Below are 24,054 nucleotides of genomic sequence, written 5' to 3' on the forward strand. Positions count from 1 at the left end.
CGACTAAAAAGACTTGACATATCGAAGGCTGCTGGTCCAGACAATATTCCGCCTTTATTTATACGTAAGTGCGCAACCTCATTGTCTGTTCCGTTATCCTTAATATACAATAATTCCCTGAATTCAGGTATTTTCCCCGAAAAGTGGAAAGAGGCGCGTATAGTGCCAATTTACAAAAGTGAAAGTCGTCAGAATATTGTAAATTATAGACCTATCTCCATTTTATGTACTATGTCAAAGGTCTTTGAGAGTTTAGTGTATGAACTAAGCTTTAAGCTACTAGGAAGACGTATCAATGGGCAACAGCATGGCTTCTTGTCAGGTAGATCTACTGCCACAAACCTCTTTTCATATGTCACTGAACTAATTGGCAATGTCGATAATCGACTGCAAGTCGATGCTATATACACAGACTTCTCTAAGGCCTTTGACAAAGTAAACCACACATTACTTGTTAGCAAACTAAGGGAATTTGGACTAAATGAGACAATTTTAAAATGGTGCTCATCCTACCTACAAAGTAGATCCTCTACTGTGGTGATAGATGGATATTCTTCTCAGCCATACATTGCCAAGTCTGGTGTTCCGCAGGGCTCAGTCTTAGGACCAGCTTTTTTCAACATCTTTATAAACGATATTGTTTCGATATTTCAGCACTCAAAAGTCTACCTATTCGCAGATGATCTTAAAATTATTAAAACAATTACAAACAATTTTGACGTCGCACTTTTACAGGAAGATCTGAACAGGTTGATACAATGGTGTAACCATAACCAGATGACACTGAATCCCAAGAAATGCTTTTCAATCAGATTTACAAGAAAACAAAATTACGTTCAGAGCCAATATTACATCGAGACAGAAAAACTGACGGTAGTTCGAGCGATGCGTGATTTAGGCGTCGTACTGGACAGCGAGTTAAGATTTACCAGCCACATTGATAATATTATTACCACAGCAACAAAGACATTAGGTTTTGTATTGAGGAATTCAAAAGAGTTCAGGCAGCCCTCTACTACCATTAAACTTTACAGTAGTCTAGTGAGAAGTAAACTGGAATATTGCAGCCAAATTTGGAATCCTCACTACAAAATTCATAGTGATAGAATCGAAAGGGTACAAAAACAACTATTGCGTCATCTTGCGTATCGCTCGAACTGCAATCTAACCGATAATTCTTATGAAGGAAGACTTGAACGATTCAACATTACTTCATTACAGTCGCGCAGAATAATGTCAGATCTATTATTCCTACACAAAATATTGAACAACAATATTGATTGTCCAGCTATATTGCAATTACTTAATTTCAATGTTCCCTTAAGATTACCCAGAAAACCGAGTGCCTTATTTCATGTACCGCTATACAAATCTAACTTAGGAAAATATTCTCCACCAGCTAGACTAGCACGCACATATAACGATCTCTCCTCGAAGATCTCTAACCTAGATATTACTTGTAATAATTTGGCTATTTTTAAATCAAATTTGTTGAGTTTCTTAAAAAACAATATAAATTATTGAAACTAAAATTATTAATTATTGTTATTAACTCAAAATTAACTTAAAAAATGTTTATTTAATTTATTTTACATTTAATGTGTTCATTTAAATGATTACAACTGATATTGTTATAAAACTGTTAAATAATTCAATTTCATAATTTTTATTAATTAAAAAATTTAATTATATAATTGATCCAAAGAAACAATCTTGTGATAATTACTAATGTTCAATATATTTAGTGCATGCTGTGATTACCTATAAAAAGAAATACAATTATCAAGTGTGTTCAATTGTTAACTATATAAAATTTGTAATACTATTGTCATTTCTGTTGGTGATCCTAAAAAAAAAAAAAAAATAAATAAATAAATAAATAAATAAATATTCAATGAGAGTGAAAGGATAGCGTGATAGCTACAAAGCATTGTGAGGACACTCCAAAGTCAATACATTCACACCGCAACAGATATATGCCCAGAACCAACATTTGTCACACGTCGGAACGAATTTTGAGCGCGAAATTTGAAAGTGGTATTTTGACAATTGCATCAGACATTGTATTATTTATTGAACATGTTTTTCTATAAATAGACTTATATAATGCTGAAATTACTATAATTTTTGGCGGTGTATTATCGATAGTATAATAATTACAAATAATAAATAAACTGCTGGGTTTTGATCTAGATACCCAATGAATGTTTGTAATTCATCTCGCGCTGAGCATAGATAGAATTTCTTTCAGAAATATAATCGCACTTGTGTCAGATACAATTCTGGAATGTGTTAAGTATTTTCCCACAGGGTTGTGGAGTTTCAAATATTGTCCTCAACGCGAAGACACCAGTACTGGAACATTAGTAGTTGTTACAATTAAAGTTTAATGAGTTTCATTGGCAGCAACTGTTCACAGTTCAGAATATGAATGAAATGGAGACTTTAGTAAAAGATTATATTATTATTTATACAAGTTTGACAATAGTACTGGATTTCTGTTTATTCCTAATATTTTTTGCTTTTTTTATTTTGTTGTTAATACTACTCTTTACAGATAAGATGCATGTCTTGAGGTTTTGAGTCTATAAAATAAAATTAACGATTTACGCAAATCGGCAGGCAGGAGCTGGATGCGAGTAGCCGGTGAAAGACCACAGTGGCGTGCACTTGGAGAGGCTTATGTCCAGCAGTGGACGGATACGGGCTGATGATGATGATGATGATGATGATGATGATGAAAACAATATTGCAGTTTACTATCAAAGAAATCCAGTGGCAGCATCAGTTTTGAATTTGGAAGGGCTTTTGCTCACTCGCCTTAGAAATCACGCAATACCTTTGGTTTTCCAAAGGTATTGCGTGATTTCTAAGGAAATCTATGAAACCTTTTCGGGTAGGATTGCAACAAGTTTTAACTTTATGTAGGTATACAATGTAATAGTCTCTTACTTTAATGACATAAAAACGTATTTTTATAACTATAAACTAATATAAGGAACGAAAATATAATTTTCTATCCTGAAAATAGATTTGATTTATTTATAAAATTATATGATTTATAAGTTACCGGCTCGTACGTAACGAAGTAGTGTTTGCATTATCCAAGAATTCGTGTGCAGAGCGACTATTTTTGTAATAAAAGGCTCTCTTGAGGGCAATGTGCAAAGTACACAGACTCGATCGGTACAAAACAAAGGGTTAAGCGTATGGATATATCTATTTTTAAACGCACTAATCATAAGTTTAAAGTGCTTTCTCTTTAATTTTGTTCAAAGAGAACAATATTATTAATATTGATATTGTATTTATTAGATACTGAATGCTTAGCGTTGTTAGTAAGGCTGTCAATATCTTCTTACTTATGCAACTTTACACCTTATGTTATATGGCGGATGAGTCGCCCGCGCCTTCGCTCGCTTTTTTGGATGTTGGTTGTCATGTGTTAGGCAATAAGTAGCCTCCTTTTTTGAAGTTAATGTTGGCTCCAAACCAAATTTCATGAAATTCGGTTCAGCGGTTTTTTCGTGAAAGAACAACAGACAGACAGAGTTACTTTTACATTCATAATATAAATACAGATTTTTGCATCTAAATGAAACGCGAAAATACAGGGTTGTATACTGATTTTTTTTATGCTATGGGTTGGTGGATGAGCATATGGGCCACCTGATGGTACGTGGTCATCACCGCCAATAGACAATGGGGCTGTAAGAAACATTAGGTAACCGTTCTTTTCATCGCCAATGCGCTACCAACTTTGGGAACTAAGATTATAAAATCTTATGTCCCTCGTGCCTGTAATTACACTTACTCACCCTTCAAACCAGAACACAACAATACCAAGTACTGTTGTTTGGCGGTAGAATATTTGATGAGTGGGACTCAGACGGGCTTGCATAAAGCCCTACCACCGAGCAACTGTACCATTGATAAGTTCAGGTCTGTATATAAAGCTTCTTCTTTATATCCGCTTGCTCTTATGCAATTGTGCTGTAACTAAAAGGCTTGCTGTGGCAAACACAACAGTCAACACTTTGCGTTAGTTTGACACTCCCTCTCGCCATACTTTTGCATATTTAAATGCCTTAAGTTTCGAAATCGGGGTTAACAGGCGATAACAGAAGTCCGCGATCGAACTTTACTTCGAAATTTTTATTTATAAATATTTTGTTTTCAGTTATGTTAAGTGCTTTAGTCGAAAGTATAGTTTTATTTGTGCTCGGTGTTGAAGAATAATAACATAATAAAATAAACATATGTTAGACGAAAATTTGCTTTAAGTTTATCCACCAATCTGTCAAAAAATGAATATATTAATAGGTATATGCTCTTAACCTTATCAAGCGAAAAAGACACCTTAGCCAGCTATGGTATATTGAGTAAAGAAGTAACCAGTAGTAACACACAAGTTACCTTCGTACTTGATATATATCGTTACTTGAGGATGAAATTTCTGTAATTTTAACTCACAACACCAAATTGTTATAAGTGTTTGGGAATTAGCTATTGTTAGTAAAAGTACATAAATTTGAAATATTAAATAAATAATCGCTTAGTGAAGAAGTAAGGTAAGTACATTTTTTATAGAAGAATTCTATCCATACAAGTAAAAACCAAGCAATTAATAATCCCTGCAAAAATTGAATATATGTAACGTTAAATGGGATAGTTAATTAAAATAATTAAAAGAGCCCAGAGTTCAAATACAGATTTGAACTTAATATTAAACTTTGTCGTCTATTCGAAAATGTTGGTAAATTTTAGTTCAATGAAATTCGTGAAAATAAGGTGAGTCTCCGAAGCAAGATAAATTTCATTCAGCACAGACCAGGAGCTGAGCAGTGAAACAATTGTTATTGTGAAAACTTGCCGCTTTGCATCGGTTCAACTAGTTTGTTGGTCTGTCTAGTTTCTATATTGTGAGATATTTCATTTCGTAACGGAATTTTAAATTGATTCTATATTTAAAATTACATTTATAGTTAACATGTATTGAACGATGTTTTATATTATTGGCTAGCTGTACGCACCTTGTACGCGTTTAATTTAACAAAAAAAAAAAAAAAAGTAGCCTACTACTTATTATATCAGTTATCTGCCAGTGAAAGTCCCGTCAAAATCAGTCCAGCCGTTCCAGAGATAACCCGAAACAAATAGACAGACAAACAAAAATTGTAAAAAAATGTTATTTTGGTATAATTATGTACCGTGTACACAAATATATGAATTGAGAAAAAAGGGCTATTTTAATATTACAAACAGACACTCCAATTTTATTATATGTATAGATAAGATTAACTTGTTTATAAGGCTGTGGAGCATGAACATTGATCGAAGTATTTACAATTGCGTCATATTTACTTTCCGTATCTCCTGAGTTATGTAATTTTGTCCACAGACTTCTATATTAAATTTAATTACGATCGGTTCACTGGTTTCATCGTGATGAGGCGACAAACAAACATATTTACACTCGCATTTATTATAAAAGTCTGATAATATTTTTGATAAACAAAACCAGCACGCTTTGGAAAAAATTCTGAATCGTGTTTTTTTCAAAACTCATGCTGAATTAAAATGACATATAAAAAGGTATGTATATTTCTTATGTTTAGGGAAACGTTTTTTGTACATTTTATGGAACGTAATATAAAATTATTTTCGTGTACCAAACATAATCTGTTATCTTAATTAAGAAAATAAATTGAGCGACTTTCAAAAATAAAAAACCGTTACATTAAATTAAAACAAAAATGAAACCAAATGTGTCCAAAAACTAAGAAGATTCTTCACAATTAATACAAATCAACGTGACTTTAAAAATGAATAGAAATAGCTGAAGTTTTAGCTAATTCGCAAACTTAAGCCGTTTCAGCTGATCCTTGCATAAAAATATAAACCAAAGCACCAATATAACTTGAAAGGTAAAAAACCTGAACCTTAAAAAAGTGTCTTCACAACAAGGATAATTCACGGCTGTTCCCGCCTAAGATTTTAATTTAACTTGGTCCATTCTTCTTAATTTGTTAGTTGAGTTTAAAGGGCAAAGTTTTGACCATCAACCGGCATCTGTACAGGCTCACTAAATAATTGTTAAGTTTCTGTGATTAACGGCCAACGAAGTCTTTCAACTAGATTTGGTTACTCATTATTAGTAGCTACACTTTTATTACTTTTTTATTTGTTTGACGATCATAAATAAATTCACAAATGCACACCTATATTGCCTAGGTCTTCGTAAAGAGGTATACAAGAAACTTGAAATGAAACCTCCATGATATCAAAATCTAATTCCTTTATTCAATAAGGAAGTATTACAGTTTCTTTCATTATACCGGTTTAGCAGGTAATAGCCAGACCTGAGAAGAACCGGTGAAAGAATCTCAGCGAGTTATCATCAGTGCAATTTATTTGTTTACGTCATATAAATAAACTTTAAGTTTTACTTGCTTTTTATACTTTCTGTTTTTTTATATCTCTATATTAATTTTAAGTGGAATCTTAATTGATTTATGGTTTTTATATGTTTTTTTCACTATTAATTGTGATTATAATTGATTGTTTCCCAAGTAAAAAAAATAAATATTACAGTCTTCAGATAAGCTTGGATTTATGATCACTTTAGATAAATTGATTTATTTCCCGGTGTCCAACGCTAAACAAAATACAAGTTCAACGTAAACAAATATCAATTTGTGATGTTATATGAAGCAATTTTAAACGTAACATAAATGATAAAATAACTTTAGTTCGTAAAATAAATTACAAATTGCGAGTTGAATTATTCATAGTTTTTAAGTTTGCTTGATGCATATATACATTTAACTTCTCAAATATTTTCCTACGCAAATGTTTGACGAGTGCAGTTGGTCCGATTGTAAACCAATATAAATATAAATAAAATCGTCCAGTGAAGTTAAAATTTGTCAATAGATTAAAAAATCATGATGTGATTGTTTTATCTCTTACTGTCAGAGCAGTTAAATAATTTCGATATTTGCAATAAATGCGATACATACAATCAAATATATAGTTTATCAGAGGTAGGTAGTTATTCTACCGCCAAATAACAGTACTCATTATTGTTGTGTTCCGGTTTGAAGGGTGAGTGAGCCAGTGTAACTACAGGCACAAGGGACATAACATCTTAGTGCCCAAGGTTGGTGGAACATTGACGATGTAAGGAATAATTAATATTTTTTACAGCGTCATTGTCTATGGGTGATGGTGACCACTTACCATCAGGTGGCCCATGTGCTCGTCCGCCAACCTATACCATAAAAAAATTATAAGACAGAGCATCCGTAACTTATTGTTGGCCCTACTAGTTACCCTAATTTAAAATTTTAATGAACTGTAATTCTGCGTTTCAACAATTTGCTGAATTATATTTATGTATTACGTTATTTACATTCTTTAAGAATTAGAAAGGCAGACTAACATCACTTCTCACGTCCCTAGCGTCGCCAATCGCCGGTAAAATTCCGCAAACATTTTTAACTTTGCCGTTTCGTAAATTCAAATAGTTTGTAAAAAATACATTGGTAAAAAAGACATATTATTCGATACAAGATTTTGTAGATGATCAAAAAGCGTGGAATTAATACCCGTTGACTTCCAGGCAGGATACATTACATACATATATAATTGTATATAACTAATATGGCTGTATTTTGAAAATGTTGAAAAAGAGTAACAACTTAGTTTCTTGCCGGTTCTTCTCGGTAGAATTTACTTTCCGAACCGGTGGTAGCTTCACTTAATTGTTAAATGACGATTCAAACGTGCGTGTAAAAGCCTGCTTGAATAAAGTTTATTTTGATTTTGATCTTTGGTTCCGACTCTTATGCCTGTTGCTACATTGGCTCAATTTCCCTTCGAACCAGGATAAAATAATCTATGCAAATTATTATAATGCAATTTGTTGGTCTGTGTAGCTCTATCATGGACAAACCACTTCGTCGAATTTGATTACAAATGGTATCAAGCTCCGAAAAAGGTAATTTTTTTTTTATTGTTTATTGTGATAGATAAAATTCTTATAATTAATAATACATGGCTTATGGCTGCGTATCACCCTATTATCGTTGTACATAACAAATGTGACATATTTATAAATACTTGACTCATTTTTATTAAAAATAATAACAATAATTATAACTGCCTATTATTTAATAATATTATTTGTTCATTAACATATTATGATGGTTATATTTAATTTGTGGTGTAATTTATAATTTTATTCATATGAAATTGCAAATTAGCTTATGTTGTTTGAAGTAAACAAATTGCATTACAATCAGTTAAGAGCCTTTTATAAATCCATTCAACATCAAAAACATTTCTGAAATTGTAATAAAATCCATATTTATATCCTGCATTCCATCCCGTACCTTATTCTTCAATTTTTTATTTATTCGAAATGTTGATGAATGTTAATTAAATCTAGAGAAAATTTTATCATCTCTTTCGATCGACGAGATAAAAACTGACAGTTTTCTTTTGAGGAAAGGCAGCTCAATAATCGAAAAGTCCATATTGACCAAATTAAGGAATTATGGCCATTCTTTAGATAGCCTTTCTAGAGTGCATAACTGTCTGAGTAAACACAGGTGCACTCAAGTAATCCAATGAGACGATAGATTCAAAACAAATAGAAGAGTTCAAGCGCAAGACCAATGATGAATGTTAACAGTGTACTTTAAAAAATCAATTACATTCTCCCTAGTTCGACCTAGGATTTTAACTAAGGTCTCAAGAACTGGAACGATTCAGTGATTTAGCCATTATATTTAGCGAGGGTAATCTGTAGAAGTCCTACTAGGTTAGTCCAGACTTTTATGGACTGTTACTTTACTATAAATAACATGCTTCGTTGTTAACACAACTTAAAATTTTCTGCAATTTGATTTTTTTGAAAAATATACTGTGTTACTCGCTCAGACTTCAATCCGTAATAACCGTTACCCTTTTTTTCACACTATCTCAGTAGTCCTACTACTAGGCTAAGACTTTAATATATTGTAAAATATTGAACGTTCTAGATTCTATTTAAAAAGCACTTTTAAGGACATGTTTTTGTTTTAAAAAAAGCCAATAAAAATTCTCATGAAAGATTTTTAATTAAGGACGTTTCAAAGGGATTCTGGGTTGAAATTTTCTCTCATCTGTCGTCGGTAAAAGTGATTTAATTTACTCAACGAATAATTCGACATAGAACGTGTGATGGCTAAGCTCATTTGGTTTTTTAGAATGTCAATATCAACGTCCAAATTAAGTATTTCGAAATTTGATAAATACATAAAGAAAAGTTGTTATGAAGATATGAAATAACGAGAAATTAATTAATGGATTATTATATTCTCTTGCAATGCTCTTTTCTGCATAAAGTTGGTATATAACTCGTTCAATTTTGAAAACCGAGTTACGGCTACAACCCTTTATAAATAACTAGCTGTTACCAGCGGCGTCTCTCGCTTTTTAGGGTGTTGGTTGTCATGTTTTAGGCAAATAATATAGCCTATGTCTTTTCTTGGAGATAATGTTTGCTTCATACCAAATTTCATGAAATTCGGTTAAACGGTTTTGTCGTAAAAAGAACGACAAACAGATAGAGTTACCTTCATACTTATAATATTAATAAAGATTTTATTTTATTAATATTGTTGTTTTACTTGATAGTATGCCAGCCCATTAGGTTGAGTACCACTCACTCAATATCTTGTAAAAAAATCGAACGTTTTGTCTACGAGTATAATATATTTGACAGCTTCTATACATATAATACAATTGGAGTGTCTGTTTGTCATATTAAAATAGCCATATTTTACTTAATGCATATGTGTAATATTTACACGGTACATATACCAAAGAACATTTTTACAATTTGTGTCTGTTTGTTCCAGCTAATCTGTGGAATGACTGGATAGATTTTGACGGGACTTTCACTGGCGCATAACTGATATTTTAAGGACTAACTTCGGCTACAATAATAATTTTTTTGATAAATTCAAACGCGTACAAGGTCGCGCGGGCATAGCTAGTTGAATATGTCCTGTCAAATATATTATTCTGATTAGTGTTTTGCTGATTTCTTCATCACACTGTATTTAATACTTTATCTAGTAACTCTATTATTTATGCAGCTGTACTTGGCTATTCACAAGGGAATAGTTTAATATTTCATAATAAGTTATTATAACAAGCAAACGAATAATATCTTATTAAAATTCTAATCTCATTTAAGTACTTTATTAACTCTGTAAATAGAATAATATTTTAAATAGTTGCACCATTTTCTTTTTATACATTAAAGTTATTTTTTTTTATGGCGTAGGTTGGCGAACGAGCATACAGACCATCTGATGGTAAGTGATCACCACCGCCCAAAACAATGGTGCTGTAAAAAATATTAACCATTCATTACATAGCCAATGCGCCACTAACATTGAGAACTAAGATATAATGTCCTTTGCACACTACAGTAGTTACATCAGAAATATATGTAAGTACACCATTAAGTTCTTAATGGCTTTGACTTAGTATTTGTTGATTTCTAGGCAGGATATACTTACATAAATTTAATTGTATTTTGTTGTCATACTCTGTAATTAAAATGGAGGAAAGAATACTAAGTTTCTGCCTGCAGATCTACATTTCGAACCAATTCTGCTACATGACAGTTTAAAAGTGCTTCTATAATATACTAGAATTTTTTTGTGCTGTAGTACTTGGCTAGTTCGTTATGCAAGGCGTTTGAGTAGGTACCATTAGATTTTCTACCGCCAAACTGTAATGTTCAGTATTGTTGTAACATTTTCTCCAAGGTTTAAGTCACATTGTTGTATGTGTTGTAAGGAATGGTTAATATATTTTATAGTTGTGGTAGAATATTAACCAATAGTGAATATCTGGTGATCATTTTTTTTTATCTAACAGATAACTATCTAAGGTCGAATACCTTAGATAAATATCTGTTAGTTAGTTAAAAAAGTAAGCAAAGGTTAAACACTACATTTGACTTCTGTGTTTTTGAATGATGAGTTATGAAACAAAAACCGTTTGTAAAACAATACATCATAAAGAAACCCGCATTATTATTTGTATTCGTAGAAGCGAACAAACAGCGACGTTAATTTATAATATTTACAGAAAAAGAAGACTATGTAACTTAGGCAATAAGTCTTCATAATTTTTTGTAGATATATATCAAGTTGTCTTGACAAATTTATTTACCGTGGAATAAAAAATAAAATGCATAATAAATTCTTTTTACCGCGCACACTAATTTGAGCCGGACCAACTTTTGCACTTCGTAAACTTTCGTGATTTACATTCGTTCAGAAATTTCAACGCTTGTGTTTGGATCTAAAAAGTTTAAGATTATAAATTTATTATTTAATATTTGTCCAAAACTTTGATTTCAAATGATATTTTTTATTATTTAAAATATTGAGATTGACGCTGTTAAGAAATATTAACCAATTTTTAAATTGCCAATGCACTATATATAGAGCAGAGATGGTCCAGTGGTTAAAACGCGTCTATCTTAACCGATGATTGCGGGTTAAAACCCAGGCAAGCACCTCTATATTATATATGTGCTTAATTCGTGTTTATAATTCATCTCGTGCTCGGCGGTGAAGGAAAACATCGTGGGGAAACCTGCATGTGTCTAATTTCATTGAAAACCTGCCACGTGTGCATACCACCAACCCGCATTGGAACAGCGTGTTGGAATATGTTCCAAATCCTCTCCTTAATAAAAGAGGAGACCTTATCTCAATAGGAAATGTACAGGCTGTTACTTTACTTTACTATGTACTATAAGTTTGGGTTCAATGTTTTTTATAACGTAGTTCATTCATTCGTCTTTCGTTTCGAAGTTATTTCAAACGAGATGAATTAGATTAAACGCGAACTGAACACGGGATTATCTGACACGACCTGATTGGGAAGTTCCGCCCAGTTTCCGTAAGCCGATTGCCGTCGTACTAATGTGTACATAAAAACTTTTGTCGTAAATAATTCTAGGCTCGTGAGAAAATTAAGAGATATATGTACTACTAGCCCGCCCACGGCTTCACTCGTGTTTTGCGAGTTTTATCAGGAGTTAAAATTTAAAAAGTATAAGCTTATATAAATTATTTAAGTTCCAGATTGCTTCACAGCGAATTTCATCAGATTCGGTTTAGTATTTGGCCGTGATATAGCAATAGATAGACAAACAGTCACACATTGAAGTTATTTTCGCATTTTACATCGCAAACTAAACTGCTGAGTTTCTATTGAATTACAAGTAAATTTAAACTTGATTTGTGAGCTATTTTCATTTAGTAACGATTAGATAAAACTACTTGTATGTATATTTTAATTAATACATTTTTTCTTTTGTCTTGGCACCAAAGTCTGTTCTAAAACATTTTATTTTATGTTATTTTAAAGTTTCTACTTAAACAGGATTATAAATAAAGAGGCGAGCACACGATCCGGGTCGACGTGTAGTGTATTAGCGTAGTTCACAGTACCTAGGATGTATGTAGGTATTCAGGCACTGCGCTCGAAGCGAACCGACTCCCGGCTTACGACTCTGCAGGCGACGTGCGACTTAGTAAATTGTTAAGACGCATTTAAGATTTAATGAATAGATTGTTACATTAAAAATTATTTTCATAATTTTAACTTTTTTTTATAATTATATAAAACGTCAAAAAAGTGTCAATGCGCTAAATTCCGTGCCATTGACCCATTTCCCACTTAATTTATGTCGGTGTTGCTAGTATAACGCTTCAACTTGGCATTTTATAAAATTTTAATTAATAAAATAAATTACATTTATTTTAAAGGTGAATTAAAACAATTATTAAAATAAGATTTTAATCATCTAATTCGTTTGCTGAATTTGATTAGATGTCATTTCACATCGTTTCAGATTAATTTAATAGCTGTCTTCCAGTTTAAAGGTTAGTTCTTCGATGTAGGTGTCGGAGTCTAGTTATGATAAATTTACTTTGCCTCATATTTGGCTTTTCTTAATTTTAATAATTATTCCATAATTATTTCCTTGATTTAATTATGGATATAATTCCTTTTTCATTAAGGGTATTTTGGTAGTGATACTGGTCACACTCGCTAACCTTTCAAAGGTTCGTGAACTTTCGATTTCGTTCTTTTTGAATTTTGGAACTATCGGCTTCACACCGAATCCAAATTCTAATTCGATATACTGAATATATCGGTGAGTTTTCTTAATAATTGAGTTTCTTAATTTGTGGTTGTTTAGTATTCAGTGCTTTAATAGCAGTTATCTTTTCAGAATTTATATTAACAATGAAGTTTTGAAGTTTGACAGAACTTTATATCATGTTTACCGGCTCGTAAGAAATTGTAAGTCTTTAATTCTTGTTTTTGATTAAATGCATTGGTTTACAATTCGAAAAGTCGTAGTCATGTGTAAATTGTGGTTTTCAGTGACCCTTTGAAATGGTTCTCCGGAGTTGAGATCGTCAATTTGTGTAAGCAGGACTTTGAACCTCCAGAAGGTAAATTCGTGCTTACATCTCTCGTTAAAGGTATTTATCATTTGCTTATTTGCTTAACTTATTGAACCTGTATATTTCGTATTACAGGAGGTTTTTTTTTTATCGGATTTACCCACCACGTGGACTTCTTGAATGGAAATATTAAGAGTGAACGGCTCCAGGTTCCTGGTTGAGTGTGCCCAGATAGCGGCTGGTGCAACTCCAAGGACGGCAGGCCTGTTCCCTAAGCCGTTGTCGGTATCCACGTGTAACTGGAAACTTTGGTGATGTACCCCCTTTTAATTATATCATAAATTTCGTTTACACCGGTCTGGCGAACGGTGTATTCTTTCAAACCACATCAACTAATTTAATCGTCAGTGGCGCCTAATTTTCAACCTTATATTGAATTGCATTGAATTACATTGAATTTTCAAGCTTGCCTTTTATCCCAAGTGACCCACGCTGAGTCTAGCTGGCATAATTTTTATATAATAGTCATTATAAGAAGTAACATAAGTAACTAGTAAATTAAGTAATTGGTTGTTTATAATACTATGGTACTGGGCATTAAAAATTTTATAACCTAATATTGTTTCTTTATACCCAACCACCGGAAAGGTTACAGTGGCGCCCAACGTGGGGCCCGAACCCACGACCCTGAGATTAAGAGTCTCATGCTCTACCGACTGAGCTAGCCGGGCTACCGGCTCGTAAGAAATTTGACCCTTTGAAATACTGTTACATTAAAAATTATTTTCATAATTTTAACTTTTTTTTATAATTATATAAAACGTCAAAAAAGTGTCAATGCGCTAAATTCCGTGCCATTGACCCATTTCCCACTTAATTTATGTCGGTGTTGCTAGTATAACGCTTCAACTTGGCATTTTATAAAATTTTAATTAATAAAATAAATTACATTTATTTTAAAGGTGAATTAAAACAATTATTAAAATAAGATTTTAATCATCTAATTCGTTTGCTGAATTTGATTAGATGTCATTTCACATCGTTTCAGATTAATTTAATAGCTGTCTTCCAGTTTAAAGGTTAGTTCTTCGATGTAGGTGTCGGAGTCTAGTTATGATAAATTTACTTTGCCTCATATTTGGCTTTTCTTAATTTTAATAATTATTCCATAATTATTTCCTTGATTTAATTATGGATATAATTCCTTTTTCATTAAGGGTATTTTGGTAGTGATACTGGTCACACTCGCTAACCTTTCAAAGGTTCGTGAACTTTCGATTTCGTTCTTTTTGAATTTTGGAACTATCGGCTTCACACCGAATCCAAATTCTAATTCGATATACTGAATATATCGGTGAGTTTTCTTAATAATTGAGTTTCTTAATTTGTGGTTGTTTAGTATTCAGTGCTTTAATAGCAGTTATCTTTTCAGAATTTATATTAACAATGAAGTTTTGAAGTTTGACAGAACTTTATATCATGTTTACCGGCTCGTAAGAAATTGTAAGTCTTTAATTCTTGTTTTTGATTAAATGCATTGGTTTACAATTCGAAAAGTCGTAGTCATGTGTAAATTGTGGTTTTCAGTGACCCTTTGAAATGGTTCTCCGGAGTTGAGATCGTCAATTTGTGTAAGCAGGACTTTGAACCTCCAGAAGGTAAATTCGTGCTTACATCTCTCGTTAAAGGTATTTATCATTTGCTTATTTGCTTAACTTATTGAACCTGTATATTTCGTATTACAGGAGGTTTTTTTTTTTATCGGATTTACCCACCACGTGGACTTCTTGAATGGAAATATTAAGAGTGAACGGCTCCAGGTTCCTGGTTGAGTGTGCCCAGATAGCGGCTGGTGCAACTCCAAGGACGGCAGGCCTGTTCCCTAAGCTGTTGTCGGTATCCACGTGTAGCTGGAAACTTTGGTGATGTACCCCCTTTTAATTATATCATAAATTTTGTTTACACCGGTCTGGCGAACGGTGTATTCTTTCAAACCACATCAACTAATTTAATCGTCAGTGGCGCCTAATTTTCAACCTTATATTGAATTGCATTGAATTACATTGAATTTTCAAGCTTGCCTTTTATCCCAAGTGACCCACGCTGAGTCTAGCTGGCATAATTTTTATATAATAGTCATTATAAGAAGTAACATAAGTAACTAGTAAATTAAGTAATTGGTTGTTTATAATACTATGGTACTGGGCATTAAAAATTTTATAACCTAATATTGTTTCTTTATACCCAACCACCGGAAAGGTTACAGTGGCGCCCAACGTGGGGCGTGACTTGGGATAGTCAGTATGTCTGTATTTGCTATATTGAAATAAGGCGTTTGAAAATCAATGTTTAATATTGTTATTGTATAAAAACTATTATAAAGATTTAACAAGTACTATTTTAATAATTATGTCCTTTATGATGTGTTTCAAATTAACTTTACAACATTTCATATTGCATTGGAAGTAAATTTTAAGTAAATTATCATATTGTGATATTACTTTAATTATATAATAATTATTACTTTAAGAGGATTAATTTAAATTAATGATGCAATTATATTTTAAACAGGTTTAGTATTAAGTGACTTACATATTATTATATTGTGAAGCCAGCTCGACTTAACTTTTTATTATCAGCATTTAATATGACAATTAATTCTACTTGCAAATTGGACTTTAGCACGTTTAGTTTTATCTGAACTTTGATTTAAATTTATTTGTTTTTGAACCTTATTCATATTGTTTGTGTGGTTCTTTAGTATTACAACTTTTAGGGTTCTGCAAATTTTTTATACTGGTTCAATACAATATTTTTTTACTGAACTTTTTTTTCAAATAGTTTTTTAAATTTTGTTTTATATCTATATAAAACCAGTTGTCACATTCATAGCTTACACTTAGAATATCTTTTTTTTGGGAAATATTTTTTTTTATATCATGGAAAGGCCTATAGCTTATCACTTACTTAGGAAGGATGAACTTATTTATGAAGTTGAGATAAGGGATGCTAAACCTAAAGGTTCAGTTGAAGAGTTGAGGATTCAGATTCGGGACTTAGTGAATTCAATTCCTGCTGATGAGATTTTAGAAACATCTTTGGATCCAGCCAGCGAGTTTGAAATTATTGATTCTAAACTGGATGAAGTCTTACTCACCTTGTCATCTAAGCCTCAATTTAAAAGTTTTAACCGGTTAAGAGCTATAGCACATCATCTTTTCCATCGATTTAGTAGGATTGAAGTGGATGTTAATTTATTTTATAAAAAGGAAGAATTGAATGTGAAACTTAAGGATTGTCTATCGAAAGTGGATAGTTTGTTTCATTCTTTTAGGAAAACTTTTGAAGAAGCTGCTAACGATCAATCTACTGATCATTCACCTGCTTTGGTTAATCCTTTACCTATTTCTAAAATTTCTTGTTCGTCTGATAAGTCTATTGCTCGTTTAAATTTAAAATTTAATGGCAAATCATGTGTCCGTTTCTTTATTCTTAGGCTTGAAGAACTTTGTCTAGCTCGAGGTATTTCTGATGACATTTTATTTCAGTCAGCTGTTGAACTTTTTTCGGATGAAGTTTTAACATGGTACCGCAGTGTTTGTTCGGAAGTCGCCGACTGGCAGAGTTTAAAGAAGAGGCTGATTGAAGATTTTTCACCTTTGGACTATGATGAGCAGCTGTTATCTGAGATTCGTAGTCGAACGCAGGGTCAGTCAGAATCTTGTTTAATTTTTATTGCGGTCATGATTAATTATTTTTCGAGACTTTCATATTCATTGCCAGAAAGGGATATATTAAAGATTATACGTAAAAACCTACGTCCGTGTTTTACGCAAGCACTAGCGCTGGAGAATATTGATAACTTGCAGCAACTTCGGGATAAATGTAAAATTTTAGAATTTACTTTTAAACAAGTAAAAGATTTTAGAGATCCACCAAAGATTGATGCTGATACTTTAGCTCCTGATTTAGGTTTCAAATATAGTAAATCTTTTAAAGTCGAGATGATTCGCGGCAAGAGTAAACCTGGTTTGTTTTGTTTTCGTTGTAGGGTTAAGGGACATAATTTGGGTACTTGTAAGTCTAAGGATATTGTCTGTTTTCGTTGTGGTACTAAGGGCATCACCGTTAAGTCCTGTCTTAATTGTAAATCAGCTGATCCATAAAACGGATAAGCCTTCCGTCAAGTCGTTCCGCTAACTTTGATCCTGACGATTGGCGGAAGTATTTAAAACGCATCTCACTTTTCTTTACTCATAGTGTAGCGGCTATGCAGCGTCCTCCGGATGACATTCGTCCTTATTTGTCGGTTTCTATTTTTGATGAACAGTTTTGTGGTTTATTAGATTCCGTTTCATCTATATCTATCGTAGGGTCTAATTTCGGTCAATATTTTGTCGGTCAGGGTGTTCAGATGTATGACACATCTGATATTTCTTATATAGCTATCGGCTAATGATGCACGATCCCGTGTGTCAGGTTATTTATTTTTACCGGTTACGTTGAAATCTAAGACTAACGTAATCAAATTTAATGTTGTCCCTAGTGTGACAACCCCCTTAATTTTTGGGGTTAATTTTGGTGTAGGTTTGGTTTAGCACCAAACTTATTTTTTTTGATGTAAGCTTTGATTCATCCGAAACGAATGTAGTTTCGGGAGTGAATTTCTTACATCCCCTTACATCCCCTTGAGGATTTATCTTCTTCGCAAAGCGTAATTGCGAAGGAGGTGTTTGGTAAATTTGAGGAGGTTTCCTTCGAAAGGAAGGACTTAGGTCGAACGGATGTTATAACACATTCGATCGATACGGGTGATACGGCACCCATTAAGCAACGTTATTATTGCTTGTCTTCCGAACGTCCGGACAGCAGAGAGGAGAGGTATGAAACATCAGTCCTGACGGTAGGTTTATTATGGTATGATAGTGTCGTTAGGTATGGCAAAGTGTGAACGTCCGGACAGCAGAGAGGAGAGGGGTGTAACATCAGTCCTGACAGTTGGTTTATTAAGGTATGATAGTGTCGTTAGGTATTGCAAAGTGCGAACGTCCGGACAGCAGAGAGGAGAGGTGTGAAACATCAGTCCTGACCGTTGGTTTATTAAGGTATGATAGTGTCGTTAGGTATTGCAAAGTGTGAACGTCCGGACAGCAGGGAGGAGAGGTATGAAACATCAGTCCTGACAGTTGGTTTATTATGGTATGGATAGCATTGTCTTTAGGTTCCGTTTGCGTTCGTTAGGCATCCTTTTATCCCTTTTCCTCATCCTATTATCCTTATGGAGCGGTTGGTAACTCCTTAAATAAGCCCTAATACTCAGAGCGGATTGTAACTCTGTCAAAATAAGCCTCACGACTCAGAGCGGTTGGTGACTCTGTAAAAATAAGCCTTAAAACTATTCCTTCACGTTTGGTGACCGTCCAGTATCAACTTTATGATGGTGTTGTATCTGTTTGGCATCCTTTATTCCTTTTCCTCACCCTAAAATCCTTATGGAGCGGTTGGTAACTCCTTAACTAAGCCTTACGACTCAGAGCGGATTGTAACTCTGTAAAAATAAGCCTTACGACTCAGAGCGGTTGGTGACTCTGTAATAATAAGCCTTAAAACTATTCCTTCACGTTTGGTGACCTTCCAGTATCAACTTTGTGATGGTGTTGTATCTGTTTGGCATCCTTTTATTCCTTTTCCTCACCCTAAAATCCTTATGGAGCGGTTGGTAACTCCTAAAATAAGCCTTACGACTCAGAGCGGATTGTAACTCTGTAAAAATAAGCCTTAAAACTATTCCTTCACGTTTGGTGACCGTCCAGTATCAACTTTGTGGTAGTGTTGTATCTGTTTGGCATCCTTTTATTCCTTTTCCTCCCCCTAAAATCCTTATGGAGCGGTTGGTAACTCCTTAAATAAGCCTTAATACTCAGAGCGGATTGTAACTCTGTAAAAATAAGCCTTACGACTCAGAGCGGTTTGTGACTCTGTAAAAATAAGCCTTAATACTATTCCTTGACATTTTGTCACCTTCCAGTGTCCACTTCTGTGTTGGCGTGGTATCTGTTTGGTTTCCTAATATTCCTTTCCCATCCCATATTACCTAACAAGTGTTGTTGTTCGTCTGGTCAGTAGAGAGTCTTATATGTGAGTACCATCAGTCCTGACGGTTGGTTTTATTAAGGTTTGTTATGTCGGTTGGTTGGTATATTTTTTTTGTATAGTGTGTTAAGGTTAAGACTGTTAACTTCTCGTGGGTTCGAATGGTTAATTAGTTATATTGCTTTCGCGAATTTTGGTGTCGTGATACTATTTTATAGAGATTAATTACATTCTCTATTTAGTGGCATAGACTACTAGTATTTTTTTTAAAATTGCTTATGAGAAGCATTATTTTTATATTATCTGTGTTAGGGCAGATATTAGTTTTGTTCATGCGCCTGGTATTGCATGCAGCGAAGCTTTCGTTGAGCTTAAGCTCAGGTGGAGTTTGTCCTGCACATATTGTGGGAGCTCGGTTTGTTTTATTTGGTTGTAGCCGAATAAATGAATTGTGGTGAGTAGTAGTTTTCTTAAGTTGGATTTTCCACTTTTTTTGTCATTTCACGTTGGAAATGTTATTTAAATTAATTATTTGTGTGGTTCGAGGTTCTGAGCTGGAGGGCCAGCTCGAATTTTTCTCGTTTATCCTCGCAAAATTCTTCCGGGAGGGGAGGTACTGTTACATTAAAAATTATTTTCATAATTTTAACTTTTTTTTATAATTATATAAAACGTCAAAAAAGTGTCAATGCGCTAAATTCCGTGCCATTGACCCATTTCCCACTTAATTTATGTCGGTGTTGCTAGTATAACGCTTCAACTAGGCATTTTATAAAATTTTAATTAATAAAATAAATTACATTTATTTTAAAGGTGAATTAAAACAATTATTAAAATAAGATTTTAATCATCTAATTCGTTTGCTGAATTTGATTAGATGTCATTTCACATCGTTTCAGATTAATTTAATAGCTGTCTTCCAGTTTAAAGGTTAGTTCTTCGATGTAGGTGTCGGAGTCTAGTTATGATAAATTTACTTTGCCTCATATTTGGCTTTTCTTAATTTTAATAATTATTCCATAATTATTTCCTTGATTTAATTATGGATATAATTCCTTTTTCATTAAGGGTATTTTGGTAGTGATACTGGTCACACTCGCTAACCTTTCAAAGGTTCGTGAACTTTCGATTTCGTTCTTTTTGAATTTTGGAACTATCGGCTTCACACCGAATCCAAATTCTAATTCGATATACTGAATATATCGGTGAGTTTTCTTAATAATTGAGTTTCTTAATTTGTGGTTGTTTAGTATTCAGTGCTTTAATAGCAGTTATCTTTTCAGAATTTATATTAACAATGAAGTTTTGAAGTTTGACAGAACTTTATATCATGTTTACCGGCTCGTAAGAAATTGTAAGTCTTTAATTCTTGTTTTTGATTAAATGCATTGGTTTACAATTCGAAAAGTCGTAGTCATGTGTAAATTGTGGTTTTCAGTGACCCTTTGAAATGGTTCTCCGGAGTTGAGATCGTCAATTTGTGTAAGCAGGACTTTGAACCTCCAGAAGGTAAATTCGTGCTTACATCTCTCGTTAAAGGTATTTATCATTTGCTTATTTGCTTAACTTATTGAACCTGTATATTTCGTATTACAGGAGGTTTTTTTTTTATCGGATTTACCCACCACGTGGACTTCTTGAATGGAAATATTAAGAGTGAACGGCTCCAGGTTCCTGGTTGAGTGTGCCCAGATAGCGGCTGGTGCAACTCCAAGGACGGCAGGCCTGTTCCCTAAGCTGTTGTCGGTATCCACGTGTAGCTGGAAACTTTGGTGATGTACCCCCTTTTAATTATATCATAAATTTTGTTTACACCGGTCTGGCGAACGGTGTATTCTTTCAAACCACATCAACTAATTTAATCGTCAGTGGCGCCTAATTTTCAACCTTATATTGAATTGCATTGAATTACATTGAATTTTCAAGCTTGCCTTTTATCCCAAGTGACCCACGCTGAGTCTAGCTGGCATAATTTTTATATAATAGTCATTATAAGAAGTAACATAAGTAACTAGTAAATTAAGTAATTGGTTGTTTATAATACTATGGTACTGGGCATTAAAAATTTTATAACCTAATATTGTTTCTTTATACCCAACCACCGGAAAGGTTACAAGATTATATATATTTTTTTAATTTTTAATACAATAATAGAGCGTATTTATTTTAGTTCTAAGATGTGAACCTCCCTTAATGAAATATATGAGGCAGTGAGAACGTTCTGTTTTTTTAGAGATTTAGCTTTCCTTCAAATAATGAAAAATATTCATTACTAGCTGTGCTCGTTACTGTTTAATATAATAAAAAAGTTATTGTTGTAATCTAAGTTACTCCTTATCACATGATACTTGCCAGTGGATGACCCTTCAAATCGGTATACTTATAAATAGTAAAAAGTGGTTATTTTAATATTACAAAAAGACACTTCAATTATATTCTATGTATGTATAGATGCAAATCTATCAACTATGTGGACAATCTAAATTAGAACAGCGTAAGTTGCTAATTATCTGTTCAACGAAAAGGACTTTGGTGTGTAATACTACTCGCTAAGATAACTTTTTGCTGTCTCATAAACAGTAATACTGTTAATTGCAATGATGTTTTAGTAAACAGATATGTTATTAACGCGCAAAAAGTGTAGACTAGGAAACGTCCTAATTGGGACGTTTGCCTTTAAGCCGTTTTACGTAGTAATACGTTGTAATACATCATAATTACGTAGTAAAACGTTTTGCGTAATTAAAACATCTAGTTATCCCTATTACTTATTGTTTTTATCAAGCTATCATTTTTACATGTAACGAAATGCAAAATAAACGGTCTCCGGCGCGGCACACTTTTTTCTGTTGTTCAGTATGGATATAACATATCTGTTTATTGGAATATCATTGGTTAATTGTATAACACGTTTTTATTTAAGAAGTTCTTATATTTTCAAACTAATGTATTAAATTTTTGAACATTGAAATATATTTCTTATTTACTTCATCGTTTGATACCCCAATAATTTCGTAAATAAGTACTGAATCGTTACCACAGACCCGAATCTTAGCCATTTAGCGTTGCCTCAGAAGCTTGGCTTAACTTTTGACGTGCTGCCTCCGTGCGATCTTAAGCTATCGTTGAACCGTAAACACCGAAATCCTCTTGACACGCGCACGTGTTGACTCAAGCTGTCAAGAAACACAAATGGAACACAGAGACCACTGGCTAATACCTATGTGTTACGCTACTGAATATTACATTATATGTAACCATCTTCAGCTCTTAGCTAATCACACAAAATATATTTATAGTATGTTTAGATTAAAGAATATAAATTTATGAAATGGAAAATTAGGAAGGATAAACTGATGACACCTTGTTTACGACTTTGCAAATTTGATACATCATCTTTGGATTAAAATTTTTATTGCAATTAAAGTACATATATTGTTTTTATTTTATTTTAACGAATTTAACAAAAGGTATTGTTGTAGCCTAAGTTACACCTTTAAAATATCAAATATCTGCCAGTAAAAGTCCCGCCAAAATCAGTCCAGCCGCTACAGGAATAGATGGAAAAAAACAGACTATTTTTTTATGTACCGTGGACATATTTGTGTATTCATTAAAAACCGGTTTTTTAATATTACAAACACTTTAATTTTATAGTATGTATAGAAGATAGTTTCAGGTAACCAAACACACATCAGATTTACAAATGATTTTTATAAATTTTCGTTGATTACAATATATTAATTATACAATATATTATATATACAACAACAAACAACGACAGCAGCCTGTAAATTTTCCATAGTTGGGCTAAGGCTTTCCTTTCACCTTCTGGTGTTGGAACATATTACACCACGTTGTTCCGTTGGTGTAATGCGTGTTGGTGACACAAATGTGGCAGAATTCCTATGAAATTTGAATTTGTTTTGCAGGTTTCCTCACGATGTTTTCCTTCACCGCCGAGAACGAGATGAAAAATAAACACAAATTAAGCACATGAATATTCAGTGGTACCTGCCTGGTTTTGAACTCGCAATCATCGATTAAGATGCAAGCGTACTAACCACCACATCTCGCCTCATATCATATATAGTTTATCATAAGCTGAAATGAGCTAGTGACGAATCAATTAAATGATCATTAAGACCGAACAACGTCGATTTAATTAAAATAATAACGTAATCGATGATTGAATATTCATACAATCCCTTTGATCCCAATTGATAGGAAGTTCCTCGATCGAATTCTTGCTTTGTGCACGCTTGAACCGATTTGTACCGCATCGCATTCGATAGGAGCAAACAAATTACTTTACCGCGTTACGATAATGTTATATGTTTACTAAACACGAAAACAAATTAACGAACAATTTAATTAAACTTATGTTAAGTTAATTTCGAACTGTCAAAAGTATAAAGAACAATGGGAAGATTTTGAAGTCGTCTCTTTCGTTTCGTTACTAAAT

At 33.0% G+C, this 24,054-nt stretch overlaps 1 protein-coding gene and 1 non-coding gene across 2 annotated transcripts in view; one reads left to right on the forward strand and one right to left on the reverse strand.

Moving 5' to 3' along the window:
- The window catches only part of LOC124539089, a 113,976-nt gene that overhangs the window by 3,031 nt on the left and 86,891 nt on the right, over nucleotides 1-24,054 (forward strand). The window lies entirely within an intron of this gene.
- Nucleotides 14,155-14,227, reverse strand: Trnak-cuu. Its single transcript has one exon. It is a non-coding gene; the product is annotated as a tRNA-Lys (tRNA).

This window comes from Vanessa cardui, chromosome 21 (assembly GCF_905220365.1).
Source record: "Vanessa cardui chromosome 21, ilVanCard2.1, whole genome shotgun sequence".
In the NCBI taxonomy this organism is placed as follows: Eukaryota; Metazoa; Arthropoda; class Insecta; order Lepidoptera; family Nymphalidae; genus Vanessa; species Vanessa cardui.